The sequence below is a fragment of the Rhyacophila brunnea genome, unplaced genomic scaffold (genome assembly GCF_057557595.1).
Source record: "Rhyacophila brunnea isolate RB1 unplaced genomic scaffold, BYU_Rbru_1.0 scaffold_49, whole genome shotgun sequence".
In the NCBI taxonomy this organism is placed as follows: domain Eukaryota; kingdom Metazoa; phylum Arthropoda; class Insecta; order Trichoptera; family Rhyacophilidae; genus Rhyacophila; species Rhyacophila brunnea.
Genome location: NW_028233159.1, coordinates 2360839 through 2366661, shown reverse-complemented (window position 1 = coordinate 2366661; position 5823 = coordinate 2360839). Strand labels below are relative to the sequence as shown.

The following is a 5823-nucleotide window of genomic DNA, read 5'->3' as shown; positions in this document are numbered from 1 at the left end:
TATCTTGCGTAGATTTCTAAATAGCAAAAATTGTAAATTCTGTTTTTTTATGAAAATATAATATAATATAATATTATATAATTAAAAGATCAGTTTTAATTAGGCATTCTATTTTTCGTGTAATTTTGGCATTATGATTTTCCCTTAAAGCATAACGTGATAGATTCCATATTTTCTCATCATATCTATACACTTGGATACATTCACTTATCTTACATATTTATTGATATCTCACATTTTTTCTAGACCTGTAAGTTAATCTTTCTGTGTTTTATAACTAATAATCAAGAAAAATAATATAGAACAGATATCCTATTAAATAGCAAAAATGGAGGCATTAAATTCTAATTCCATCAATAAATTTTCAAAAAAGTGTACAACTTATGTCAAACGACTGAAAAAAAATGCTATTTTTTTAAGTATATATGTTCGGAAATATAATTCATACCTTTAGAGTTTATCTTGTGCTTTGTCTTATTAAGATACAAAAAAGGATTCATGTATTTATAGCGAGATTCTTTCATCTAAGATATTAGTTGTGTCAGATTGTTGTCTTCGATAAAAATATATTAAATAATTGATCTAATATGTGAACTTTTAACTATTACACATGCCACAGGCTATTATAGAAACCTAAGGGATGTTTCTTATTTTCAAATATATCAGTAAATCATATTTAATTTTATTTATTGGCATCTTCTTCGGAAAAAAATCGTTTAATTTTTTACAATAGTCCAAGACCTATATATTTAAATTTAAATTATATTTCTTTTTTTACCAAATCTCGAAAATTCTTTTAAAAATGTATGAAATAATGGTTTTTTATTTATTTTTAATTTAATATCTTTAAATCAAAATATAATTCATCAAAGATAATAAATTTTCTTTTTAATAAATATGTATTAATTGATATTAAAACATCCTATTATATTTATCTCATCATTTATTAATATCATTTTTTTAGAAAAGCCCGCATGTTGTTTTGATGTGTGTAAAAAAAACTTTAAAATAAACAATCATATAGTCTAATTTTTTACATATGTGGTATTAATGGTCGAGTTAAGATGTTTTTAACCTCTGAATTGTTATATATTAAATTAACTGTAGCTATTATAAACCTAAAACTGTAAAATGGCAGAATCATATTAAAATAAAATAAAAAAACATTTTAATATACAATTTAAATTATTGAACTGTTATAGCAAGTGTTTTTTCGTATTTAATAAACAAATAACTTTCAACTACACACACACTATTTGACTTATGAACCGTACGAATATATCTTATTATATTTACATCAAGGTATACATTTAAAGGAGACGCCAGAACAAATTTTATATTCGGCAGTATATTTATTAAAAATCATGTTTGGATATTTTTGTAGTTGGAAACGCTTTATTTACCATCTTGAACATATTGAGGGGCTATATAAAAATTCCTCAATGCTAGCCTAATTTGTCAAAAATAAAAAAGAGATGGAAATGGGCTATTAATATTTTAAATGCGCTCATCTAAATTTAAAGGTTTTAGTGTGGCTCGCACAAGTAATTATAAACATTAAATATATTGTAATAATGGATAAAATTTTACAAAAAAGTTATAATTAATGCAGTTACTATTGTTTTAGCTCCAAAACATGGGTCTTATTTTCAACTATAGCATCTATTAATCCTTAAAATTCACGCCATTCTAATAATTTCTTTTTTATTTGTTTAGAAGAGTATAAACTATTTTTTGTAATTTTTTTGTATGCAGACTGCGAATAATTTATAATGATGTATAAACTACTTTAAAGTCTTATCATGTGATATATTTTTCTCTTTTATAACATAACTCTATTTTCTTTCAATAAAATATATGTTTTTTATTAATATTTTTAATTTCTATCTTTTTATTCTTTCTTTAATTTCATTCTCTTATTTTTCAGCATAATTATAATAAAACGTATATCTATAAAGTATTCATCCATAAATAAACGGTTTAACTCTAAATTTGATAAGGAGATCTTTTAACTCTCGATATTCAATTTAGACTAGATTTTATCTTTTTATGGCAAAAACACCAATTTTATGATAATCTTTTTTCATCTTCTAGATTATTTAAGATCCGCGTTAGAACTATAAATATGATTTATATCTAACCGATTGATTTTAGGGGATTCTGTGTGAATTTTTATGGGCTTAAATAGTTTTGGAAAATTAAACTGGATTGATAAAGCTAACTCTAGTAAAAAAAATGAAATGTAGTTTTCTTTTAATTATGAAATAGAATGCAGCTTAATTGGTTGTTCTCTATCATAAAAAGAAAAATATTCATCTTTTAAGAAATAAAATATATGCTATAAAGTAGGATTTTTACATCCAATACTTCTTTAGTTCACTTTTAGCATATATTCGAGGTTATTTTAGCAATAATACATATATAGATATGAAATTATACTTATGTATCAGTATATATAAAATGGAACTGAACTGATATATGACTTATTTTCACTAGTTCTAATCGAAAAAAAAACCATAAAATGATATTAATATCTATGACCTTTTTGCTTGAATTATACATGTTGTCAATCGTACTAGGTTTTAAGAATTCTCTATTTCTATAGTTTATTTTTATTTTTAAAAAAAATTCCAATACATACTATATTTACATTAAAAAGCTCTGGATCGCAAAAATGTTTTGGTTGTAAATTCGAATTTGTAATGATTTATGATTTATAATAAACAGGGCATAAATCGGGGATAAAAAAATATTTTACAAGAAATTTCATTTTTTGTATGATCTATTAATAGGGAAAATTATGCTAATATCGTAAAAAAACAAACAAAAAGGGTTTTAATGGGGCTGAATATAAAATTATGATATAAAAAAGATGCAAATTTACCATAAATATTGTATAGATTGTTATTTACAACCAATAGTATAAAGAACAAAAAAAATTCCTTCTCATTTTCGCCTTATTTAAATATAGAAACATGAATTTGTTATTTAAACAGAAATTACGGCTTTATACTATAAATTCACAGAATTACTTTGAAAAAAAATACTAGGATTATTATCAGCAAAGATTAGCAATGGATGAAAAAAATTATTCTGCAGAATTTCACATCGAAATATTTATTTGTGCCAAAAAAGACTTAAAGATTTAAATAGTGTGTCAATTCTCTGGATATCCATGAATTTATATTGAAACACAATTATTTCGGAAAAAAACAATTTTGTATTTAAACTATATTTTTACGTTCTAATATAGATAAACACAAAAATTATAACAAGAAACAATTAAGGATCATTTTTGTTAAAGAAAATACACAACATTAAAAATTAAATAATATAAAGATTGCATAGATGTTTTTCTTTTGATTTATAAAAAAGTATTTGCTGATATTTAATATTCTATCATACCAACTAAAAATTAAAAAAACATGGAAATATCACAATTTTTGTTTTATTATATCAAAAACGAATAATAGTATGTTTAATAATGATGGGAGTTTGAACATTTCAATTCTTTTATGTAATAATAAAGATTTGCAAAAAAATAAGCATGCCTCATAAAATTAAAATTTCAACTGGTTGTATATTTATTCTTTTGCCTAATTCAAATTTTTTGTTCAATACAAAATATTTTCCAATGTTTAAGTCTTATACACATCATAAATTATTTTACGTTAAAATGACGGGAGATCAAAAAAGATAAGATAAATATTTTTTGATGTGTTATTGCTTTTGGGTTATAGTTGTTAATTATTTACATAAATAAACACAAGCTATATGCCATTCATTTATTCTTTCTTTTGAGGCTCACAAATTATATCATTTTATTTTTTTAATTCTAGGTTTTATTTTCAAGTTCCTACTTTTCCGTATTCTTTAATGCGTTTTGTAAATCATACCACCCGTAATTTAAAGGCATAAGTCTTTAATACTGGATAAATCCGTTTGAGGATGTCATTGTATACACACTTTTTACTGACTTTTCGTGAGCTTTTGGCCATATAAATTTTTTTGTCGAAAATTTTGGAACAATCGTTAAAATTAATATATCATTCTTCTTTTTCCCATAATATTTACAAACTTGTTTTTATATTTTCTCCTCTTAATTTTTTAATTCGGGTATTTTCCTTGGTACTATTGTTTGTGATTTTGTGTACACTTTTTTAATTTATTTTTGCAAATGAAAGTGTTTATAAAATCTTCTTAGGTCATTCGATCAAAGGCTCTAAATTTGGGTATAAGTTTATCTGTAACCAGCCAATTTCTTTCTGCTTACTTTTTACTAATTGTATATTGATACATGGTTTCTAAGTCAAATTTCAACACATTCTTAATAATTCATATTTCATTATGTGTTTGTTTTTTTTTGTTTATATCACATTTTGTATTTTATTTTTTATTAATATATCTTTGCTCAGATATCTCTCATGGTGTAGTGGTATCATCCTAGCCTGTCGCGCTGGTGTCCCGAGTTCGAATCTTGGTGAGAGAGTTTTTTTTTAAAGCTGGTTTTTGAATCGTAGATATCTTATTTTTTTGAACAGATAAATATATTTGCAGCGTGTAGTAGTTAACAAGATAAAATTTTAATGATGTCGAAAATACGTTCATTTAGTTTCAGTTTCTTGGCATAAACTCAAGCTAATTCCGTCATGTATAAATTTTTGGTTGATAATATGTGCATGTTTAACGGGTATATAATCAAATTCTTCCTTAAAAAAGGTGGTGACTTAAGTTTGATTCCTGCTGGAATTTTTTTTAATGGCATAATCCCAAAAAAGTTTTAAATTAATCACATGATAAACCAAATGTGATTGTTTGTCTGTCTCGGTTTACCGAATGCGCGTCCTTACCTTCGGCTTATGATGCAAGTACGTATCTCATAATGTCATTTTTAAAACTTAATCCCAAAAAGGTTTTGTTCTAGGAATAATTTTTTGCTGGTTAATAAGACATGTGCCGACAATATATACATAGATTTGACTAAAAATTGTGAAGTATGATCTGCTAAAATCCGAGCTTTCATCCATATACAAGCGCAAGATATAAATTATCACATATGTTATTACTTGAGATAGGTGGTGAAACCGTATCATAAAGGTACCAGAAGCTACCCGAACCCACGAATCAGATCAAGTCATATATACAACCTTGTGATTTAGAAAAACTCTTGAAGTAATAGGCCTCGAAAGGTGGTGATGTATTGAAAAGACTTAGATGTGAAGAAAATAGCCGAAAGTATAAATATGCTGTGCGCACGTAGAATCAAACAAGTTGTGCTCGAGAACAAAAACTAAAATAACAAATATAAATTTGGCCATATAAATAAATCCAATATATTAGTCTGATATAAATATAGCCAACTATATAATCACACCAGAAAAAAAAATTCATTCAAAATTAATTGAATAAAAAAATCCAAGGATATTATAAAACCATCTCTAACTTAAAAAAATACAAATAAAAGATATTATTTAATGATTGCTTGGCTTATAATATATTAAAGTTGGTGTATTTTAGCTAAGCTTAAAAGAAACATTTAAGGGAGTTAAATTAAAATGGTAGATTATCTATTTTCTTGAATATAAAATCGATTATTTTATTTGAAACTAACATATGATTTTTATTAGATTATGTGAATCATGACAAATATATATACTAGTCACTCCTTTCAAAGCGCAATGATCCAATATTATTGGTAGTATGTTTGTTTTACATTCAAAGATTATTATAGAAAGCAAAAATATAAATATATTTCACAAGCGATTTAAATTGGTTTTAGATATCATTGAAGTTTTTAAAGAAAAATAATGACCATGGTAAGTA

The 5823-nt window shown here is 24.5% G+C and overlaps 1 non-coding gene across 1 annotated transcript; it reads left to right on the top strand.

Annotated features, from left to right (window-relative positions):
• Positions 1 to 4418: 4418 nt before the first annotated feature.
• On the top strand, positions 4419 to 4489 carry TRNAD-GUC (transfer RNA aspartic acid (anticodon GUC)). The gene has a single exon. It is a non-coding gene; the product is annotated as a tRNA-Asp (tRNA).
• The last annotated feature ends 1334 nt before the right edge of the window (positions 4490 to 5823 follow it).